Here is a 9,644-nt window from a genome sequence, read left to right as displayed (position 1 = left end):
TCATCGCATCTCGTGCGCCACTGATAAGGCTGCCTCCTTAACGCACACATAACGTTTTTGCATTCGAATGTGGATTTTTATTTTAAATTTGACGAATATTCTAAATTCAATATTTTTTTTGACAGCCCTATTGTGTAGTCTGAAATATCTCTTCATAGTGGCCTACCATTTTGTTCCCTTTCACTCTAGGTTTACAAGAGAATCTTGTTCTTTATACAGCCGAGCACGCAGCACATTCACCCCTCCCACAATGGCGCTGGTCAGTGTCTGCACTTTGAGTATTTGTCCATGTGAACCCACTATCAGGACAAACAATATATGCATTTGGTTGTTCGGAAGGTTGTTGTATGATCTAACGTAAGCATGTTTTTTGACACTGCCTCACTCTTTCTAGCTGTGAATTTAACATAATGTTTAGAAGCTAATTGTTGCAAGGTAAGACACTAATCTGCTGAAGGACTGTGAAACTGAATGGCGCTGAACCCATTGGCCCTGACAGGTGTGTACAAAGCATCTGTGTGCTACCTGGACCAAGTGGATACCAGGCAAGTAGTTGTAAAAGTCCTCTTAATTGGAAAAACAACATTGTCTTTTCACACCTCTTTCTCAGGTTTTAACCTTCCTTTGGGGTTTAATGGACAGTTATATATGATTCCACACACCTAGTGGGTGTAAAGATGGTGATGATTTGGCTCTCAATAAAGCTGGGTTTCAGAAAAGCTTTATAGCTTAAGAGATGTTGGTGCTCAAATTAGACTATAAACTCCAGGCCTCTATGGTGTCTTTGTCCATTCGTAATCATTTTTGGGTTTCATACGTGGTCTCCTGCAAAGTTTCAGTTGTTCTGCGTATTTTTGGAATACATCAGGGAAAAGTTTCCAGGCAAAAGTGGTTTTAGTGTTGTTTTTCTACCTCTTTCTTGCTTGTGAAATCCATCTTGTATGCTGTAGAGAGATATCTACCACACAAATAACAGCATCTCGCTCCACATCTTTCTACTTCGCTTCAGCGTTCCTGCCTGTTTGCGTTATCCTGAATATTTCACCAACGCACCCGTTCACTTAGCTGTCTCTTTGTTGTTCGTCTCGGTGCGTGGACCCCTCGGTTTGGGGGGAATCTAGTCTTGTGCCTTTAACTGAACACACTTGACTAAATCAACACTAAGCACGGGATGACTAATGTTTCTCTTCCAGCTTTAATGGTCAGGTTTTTGTAATGCTTTTATTTCACCCTTTTATAGAGTTTTTACTGTTACTCGTGTTTTAAAGAGAAGTGAAAGAGATGATGTAATTTTCCTTCTAACTTTGTCTCTTGGCTGTTGGCTATGTGGTTCAGAGCATGATAATCACAGCACGCATGAAAATAAGTGATAAAGTGAAACAGGACTAAATGACAAGATTTAAATAATGACAAAGTGTGAGTAACCAAATGAGCTTGTATTAGTTTCTTTTCTAAAAAAATAAATAAAATCAATATTACCAGTCTTTTGTTTGAAATTTGTCTGTTTTTCAAATTTTTTTTTTTTTTTTTTTTTTGTTACATTCAAAGGTTCTCAAAAATGAGAATTGGCATCTTTATTTAAGGTGGCATAAATTGAAGAACTCACCTTACCTACTTTGTAAATGTATGTTATAGATGAATCTTTCATTCATGTATTTCATTTTATGAATTTTATTTTTGTTCAGTTAAAATTGTTCAATATGCCGGGTTTTCCAATCATTAAGCCCGTATACACTCAAGACTCCATTCCTTATTTATTTTTATTTTTTTGAGTGCAATAGCAACATGTCAAAATCCATTCTCCGACCTACATTTTTTTTTTTTCTTTTTGGGTAATTCGTTACTCTTGGGTGTACGTGAAAAAGTACAGGATCTAGTGCTACTTCAGTTTCAGTGCAACTTTAAGCTATTTTAACTTTAAGCTGTTTTAAAGGGGTCATATGATGTGATTTCAAGTTTTCCTTTCTCTTTGGAGTGTTACAAGCTGACTGTGCATAGATACGATCCCTGAAGTTGCAAAGACTAAAGTCTCAAAACCAAAGAGATATACTTTATCAAAGTTAAGACTCTGCCACGCCCCCCTAAAACGGCTCGTTCTAACACGCCCCCACATATCTACGTCACTATGTGGAAATATTTGCATAATGCCGCCCAAATGTGCACGCAAAGAAAGAAGGCGTGGTTTCAATAACCGCAGTTAGTGTTGAAGCAGCCATGTCAGGGAGACGCTGTGTGTTTCTAGCCGAAAGCAAAAGCACTTTATTTGGCCTTCCGAAAGTAGATGCATTTAGGAATCTTTAAGATTACTTACAACAGAACAGCAATGCATTTTATGGACGACCGTTTCGTGAACCTAGGAGAGGAGGTAATTCTGACTTTGCTATAATCTGGCGCTTCTGAATCAGCTACTGTTTTGCTATTAGTTTAAGTATTTGCTATTGACTGTTAAAATGCGGAGTTTTGCGCATCGTGTATGTCTGTGTGTGTGTGTGTGTGCGTGCGTGCGCACGCGTGTGTGTGTGAGAGAGAGACAGGGACACATCACAGTGGAGTCAGCTGTCTTAACCGTGGCTTGTGTACTGCAAACACATACCAGCTTCATCACTGTGTCTGTCACGCGACTCTGTTCCCCTTTCGGGCTCTGTCTTTAACATTATTTACTGTCTTTACATTTATTTTGAAAGATAAAGCTCGCGATTATGGTAAGGGGCGTTACATTTCCGACAAGTGCTTGCGGTGTTCGGCCAATCACAATGCACTGGGTCAACTGGCCAATCAGAGCAGACTGCGCTTGTCGGAAGGAGGGACTTTGTAGAAAACGAAGCGTTTGAGAGAGGCGGGGCATAGAGGACCTACAATAATGTACAGTATTTGAAAAATAATGTGTTTTTTGAACATTAAAGCATGTCAACATATTCTGTTACACCAAATACACAAAATAATGATCTTTAAAAAAGCATCATATGACCCCTTTAATTATTTTAAAAACTAATTTTTAACTGGCAAACTTTACTCAACAAACCAGCAGGCTCCTCAACATGCCTATGAAATACAATACTATGTAGGAATGTGCACTAAAACATCATTACAATTTGTATGAACATTATTTGCATACGTTATTATTCATGACACAAGTGTGCATAACTTCTAGAAGTCGTAATTGGTCTTTGCGTGAAAGTTTTAACTGTCTTGTCCAAAGTATTCAAGAGGTGCTTTTTACAGGTCCATAGTTTTAATACACTTGGAGTCAGACTCATGCAAACAAGCCTGGCCTCATTTTAAATACTGATGTGATAAACAACAGATCACCTTATAAACCATGTAAACAAATGGGAGCATCACCTGCATTTCTAACTGCATATCTGAAAAGTATGTGCACGAGATGAAATCAAATCAGGCAGCTCGTGCATAGTAATCTAGTTCATGTGGATTTGGTTATGCTGTTTTCAGTTGCTTTAAGACTCCTAATGTTTTGTCTTGTCCTTGTATTCACTTTTCCAATCTTTATAAAACTGAAATTATAGATCTAAATGGCAGTATTGGCTTGGTTGAATTTTCAAATTTTATAGATTATCTCAGACACAAAAGTAGGTCATTAGACAAAGTGATGTGGAGACACAACAGGATACTTGTAAACAGTAACAGGAGGTCTGGATATATTCAAAATTAGACAATATATGAATGTGTGTTTGCTAGACTGTGATCTCCAGCCTCACTGAAACTTGTTGAAACTCCCCTGAGGGCAGCAGCAGAGATGGCAATTCGGTCGGTTGGTATTTACATATGGTGAGCTCATAAACATACCACAATATTTACATGGTAAAAACAGATGTGTCCTGTATTGGAACAACAGGGAAAATTATTTAATCATTTTATGTACCAATATCCCACTTAGTCATCATATAATTTGTCATTTAGGTGATTTTGAGGATCTTGGTACATTTGTAATGGCAAAAATATCCAAATCAATTAAATCACCGTGCACTACCTGGAGATGTAAGTAGGTGTAGCAGCTTAAGCTAGCCTGCATTCAGCTGTTCTAATATTGTTTTGGTTGGTTATTTTTTTCTTCCTTACCAAAGGCTAATACAGAGTATGCATTGTGTACAGGTGTCTCATTTGACATACTGTTTTAAGAAATGTTGTCTGAGAAATGTATTTACGTTGAAACAATTCAATAAGATGTTACCCAGTATGTTCTGTAATCTAAAGTTGCTGTTGGCTTTAGCACATGTAGCATGTGCTAAAGCTAACAACAACACATCTTGTCTGTGATTTCTCTGACCATAAACACTTCAAAGAAGAAATAAAATGCTCATGTTATATTTAACATGGTACTACCCTTTGAAATTGTGTATATGTCCAATTAACTGAGACACGTGACATGCATTTGGGATTAATCAGTGCAGTTGTGTGACTATAAAATCCTGTCTGGGGCAAGTCATGACCATCTCTTCACCAGTCTTCAACATGTCTAAACAGGCTCAGAACAACAGTGCGTCACTCGTTTCTCATCAATCTCATCGAGATTTAGGGACAACATGGTTGATTTAGCCTCACAGAACTGTCCTGCTAAAAGAGATCAGATTAAGTCAATCCCATTAAGGATCCAACACACTGAACGTATGACCCATATGGACTCGTCAGTGGCCAGGCACAGCTCGAATGGTCCAAGTAGTCGGATCCTCCCTCCCTTCGCCCTTTGTGTCAGGGACAGTCTTCCAGCCTGAGGGTTTTACAAAGACTTAGTCCTGTAGCCATATGGAGCCTTCACGGGGGATTGTAGACCGGCCGCTGTGATGAGAGTGTGACCATTCATTAATGTTACTGTGGAGTATGATGAGGAAAAACAATCTAAGGAGCTATTCACAAAAAAAATGTGTTTTTGTATTTAAAAACGCGAGACGCATGCTAGTGGTATGAAAAAAATAATGCAAGAGATCTTGAGATATGTTTTTTTATTGAGCTTTGTGTTCTTAGAAGGCTGTCATATCCACTTTTTTCCTAACAAACCTACTGTGTTTTAAATTATGGGAGGCACTTCCGGTTCAGGGAAGTTCCACTCAAAAAGACCGCAACAAATTATTTCAAATCATAAGATTGCGCTACAAATAATCCTTATCCTTCATTTTGACTGAATGGGCCAGGAAAATAACGTTAAGTTTGGTAAATTAATGTGACAACAATATCTATAGAATAGCTCTTTTCAGCCCGCTGCATTATTTTCCTCCTGATTATTTTCAAGTTTCCTTTGTATTCCGCTGTAAGTAAATGAAAAAACAACAACATATACTGTGCATTTGTGGTCTGCGCTCTCCCAATTTAATTTACGATATAAACCATGAATAATTTCCTGCCATTAACATTGTCATCTATTACCATGCTAAAATCTTCCGAGAGTTGTCATGATAGAAATACACTTGTATGTAAATTGTATACTCATGCAGAAACATTCATGTGGGTTTTCTCTGGAATGATTTCATGAAACCATCCTGCACAAAATGAAAGAATCGGAGCAACACAGCAGTTATAATACAGGGACTTCAGGTCAATTCAACGAACGGATAACCTCAAGAAAAACATCCTTTTTGTTTATTCAAATTGTTGTGACACGCTTCATGCTTTTGCATGCACTGCATTCAGAGAATGTATGCACTGCTTTCAGAGAACGTTATTAGCTTTGGTACGGTGTGTTTCAAAGTCACACGATGCTTGGTTTACTGAATACAAGCACAAGACTGCACCCATTTGGTTCTTATAAAGACATTAAATGAGGAAGATATTTTTCTCGTGCTGATGTGAGCTAGTTTTATAGAGCCGATTTTGAAGCCCACCAACGCCACAGTTAGTTCAGGATTTATACGCTTGTTAGCTTGAGGTGATCTAATGAAAAGGGCTAGAATGGAACGTTTGCATCAGCGATAAAATACAAGCACATATTATTGTGTGCCCACCTGGATCTGAGTAATAGTCATATTGACGTCTTTCATGTTAATTGAATGGAATGCGTCAGAGCAAAGTGAGTCACTGATGTATCATAAAGTTTTCACACTGTTGTTGTGAACTACTTTCCCATAAAAATGCTCCTGTAAAGCATGACCCTGTCCTTACTGTGACAGTTGTTGTGAGAATCGACCACACAGGTCTAATTTGGCTGGTAAAACTGTGGCCTTTATGGAAGGCTGTTTATCAAGAATTAAGGCTGAACAACAGGCCTGGGAAGTCTTAACTTGAAGCAACTCTTCTAGTGAAAAAGTTTCAGGATTGATGAGCTTGCTCAATATGAATCATTCGTCTGTGGTATGTGCTACCGGACAAAAAAATGCATGTGTCTGCATATGCCCTCATTGCACTTCTTTGTTTCCATTCTGATAATGTTTTGAGTTTCTCTATTGGGTGGGAGGAATACTTTATTAAAGCTCAGCAATCTTGCACCACCCTGCCCCCTCACAAAGGCACTCGTGCAATTGCAGTCTAACACATGTCCGCACAAGCCACGCACAGGTCCCCACAACTGTAGTGGCAAACAGTTTAAAAAGGTGGGGCTGCATTTTAGGAACATTTGTCCCACAACCCGAACATTCCACATTCCAGGGCAGCAGCCAGAGCCACAGTAACAGGAGCACTGCTTGTGGGTCAGGATGGACCGATGACTGGCACACAGATGTGGAAGAAGCAGCTATACTTATGATGAGGGTGGCCTACTTATATTACCCCAGCAACAGGTCAGATGTATGAATCTCATAAGAACATGGCTATATTTTATCCATACAATCAAAAGAAAAAATGAGAAATATAATAATAAAAAATAAAAAAAGTTTAATGAAATAGAAGGCAATTTTTAGTATAACCACCTAATTTGCAATACTTTGCAAAAAAATACTGTTAATAAAATGTACTGAACAAAACTTAATTATTATTAAAGGGGTCATATGATGCGATTTCATTTTTTCCTTTCTGTAGCTCTCATGAAATCCAAAATGAGCCAATATTTGGCATGACATTTCAAAATGTCTCACTTTCAACATTTGATATGTTATCTATATTCTATTGTGAATAAAATATAAGTTTATGAGATTTGTAAATTATTCCATTCCTTTTTTACTCACAATTTGTACAGTGTCCCAACTTTTTTGGAATTGGGTTTGGGTTTTTTGGAATTGGGTTTTTTGGAATCTTCTAAAATTAGCTTTTTTTATCAGGCTCCTATGTAGGTAAAGTGAAATAACTGAACATAAACAAAGGAGCCTGAGAAAAATGCTCATTTTAGAAGTAAATTTCAAACGGCACTTAGAGGCTTTTGCATCTGAACTCTTCATACATATATTCAGGTTTATTTATATTAACAAAATACATTTGCAATAGATTTACTTTTAGCTCATAATAACACTGCAGGCCTGTAGGTATTCTTTATCTTATCAATGTTTTTGCTTTTCTGGATGAACTTCCTCATTCATCTTTGTCTTACCTTTGTCTCATTTCTTTTTCTATGCCTCTTATGCTCTGTCTCTGTCTCTCATCTGTTTTTTGCTGATTTGTTTATGGCTGAACTCAGCAGGCCTCAGACAGCACTGAAATAGCATGACCCCACAGTTTGCCTGGAGAGCAGCAAAATGAGAGCATGCTCCTCTTTGGGAGCGTCTGTCTGAGGAGCGTCTGCCTGGGAACCCCATATTTTGTGCCCCATTATGACAAATAATTAAAATTCTTTTTTAAGTGAAGAATTTTTTTTTCTTCTTCTTTTTATGGAGACCCTCAAAAAAAAAAACACTGCTTGTGCTTTTACTTTTTCTCTCTAATCTGACAGTGTTGCCAGTTATAGTCCTTAAAGAGGTCACAAAACCAACATCACTGTCCTGTGACACAACTCTCTCAAGTAGCCCTCTATATACTGCCATCGTAATGTTGATGTTTAAATAGCCAGGCAAGAGACATCAACACCAACTGACTCCATGCTAGGGCAAGGTATCTTTGTCGTCATGGCAACAGTCTGACCTAAGATATGTTTATATGAAGTGTTTTTAATAATTACATAATTTTTTGTTTATGTTATATAGGGTAATATAAAAAACACAGTGATGAACACCAGACCTATATGGAAAAGGGAGTATTGACAGCAGCACAAGGACTGAATTATGGCTGACCTTTTAATGCACTGAGAGTAGACATAGTGACTGCAGTATATACTGCTGTTTACAAAAGAGAAAAAACTTTTGGATTGCAGCCCCTGTTCTCTCAGGAAAGGTTTTGTTCTAAAGCAGTGCTATGAAAATTGCTGTTAGCATCCCGTGAATGGCCTACTTTCCCCCTGGGCAACCTTCTTGTTCAGAGTGTGCTCCATAAAGATGTAATTGGGGTAAGAGTCTTGTGCAGTTTATGCAGTGCCTTCACGCAAATCATTTTATTGCAAAGTACACTTAATGAAGTGCACAATGTTGGATATTTTTCAGTGATATTCATGTGTCCAAAAGCTGTCAGTATGATTTCCAAATTATGTGACAGTGTTTGAGTAAAAACGTAAAGTGAATTACCTTTATGACGCATTTTAAAATGGCCCAGTTATGTACAGAAACTGAATCTGTGTAGGATTATGATTCCACTGTGCCACATACAGAGACATCAACTTACAAAAACACAACAAGGGCTGTAATCAACAAATACATTTGACTGAATAAATAAATACATAAACAAACCTGTAAAATGTGTCACAATGCAGCCTATTTACACTGCTCGTGTCTCTGTTTTTAATTCACACGCACTTTGCACTTTTTGCAATGAAATTTATAAAATAAAATTAAAAAAATTTTGTAGACTTTTCCAGTCTGAATTGGATCCAGTGTGCGGTTAGCCACCTTCTTGTTCAACACTGTTTCAGTCTTTCTACTATAAAATTGCATGTATAATTCAATGTGTTGCTTGCTATTTGTGGAACTTATTAATTGAAAATAGTTTCAAAGTAAATCCTACACAATTTTTAGTCATGGCCTAGTACATGCTGGGAACAAAATATTTCACTTAATTTTATAGCTAACTTGTTATTTGTAAATAGTGCTAAATTATTTCTGCTGGATTCATTTCACTGAACATTATTTCATCACACATTTATATCACCTTTTTAGTGCATGAATCTGACTTGTATCATTTGAGTATAACATTTGCTGTTATGTTATGAATTATTTTGATGTTAGTATTGTGCATCTTCATATGCAACAAGAGTCAAACTGACTCAGAGCATATTGTGCATGGACATTGTCTCATTTCACAGGAAGCTTGTTGCTTAATGTCACTGTTGCTAGGTAAACAAGTTATTTGTAGCCAGTGTCAGATTTCAGTTGGGAGGCTGCAATGCAGAAAAGCCATCCTGGACAAGATTACAGGTAACTTTCGGTCCTGCCTTTCCCCTGTGGGAAGATTTTTCCTCCCTATGGTTCACAAATACACAGGAGTGGTGGCTTGATCTTCTTAATAATATGAATTATAATTAAAATGTAAGCTACATTTCTATTGTGTGTACTGGGTTCAGCAGGGTTGAGCTTTTTAACCTGTTGACAGGTGGGGACAAAAACAGAAACATTGTTTTGGGCCCCTCATAAAGTATCAAATATTGGTAATTGTTAATATACAATAATGATTCCCTGAACGTC

At 37.5% G+C, this 9,644-nt stretch overlaps 1 protein-coding gene across 1 annotated transcript in view; it reads left to right on the top strand.

The window, feature by feature from the left end:
• Window positions 1–7,264, top strand: part of LOC107728623 (ras association domain-containing protein 5-like) — a 66,139-nt gene extending 58,875 nt beyond the window's left edge. The window contains exons 7-8 of the mRNA XM_016538875.1: window positions 1,207–1,212; window positions 7,254–7,264. The gene's annotated coding sequence lies outside the window, so the exon portion shown is untranslated. The remainder of the gene's footprint in view (window positions 1–1,206; window positions 1,213–7,253) is intronic.
• The last annotated feature ends 2,380 nt before the right edge of the window (window positions 7,265–9,644 follow it).

This window comes from Sinocyclocheilus rhinocerous, unplaced genomic scaffold, assembly GCF_001515625.1.
Source record: "Sinocyclocheilus rhinocerous isolate Xijiao unplaced genomic scaffold, SAMN03320098_v1.1 scaffold757, whole genome shotgun sequence".
Lineage (NCBI taxonomy): Eukaryota > Metazoa > Chordata > Actinopteri > Cypriniformes > Cyprinidae > Sinocyclocheilus > Sinocyclocheilus rhinocerous.
This window is presented reverse-complemented; position numbering and strand designations above follow the sequence as displayed.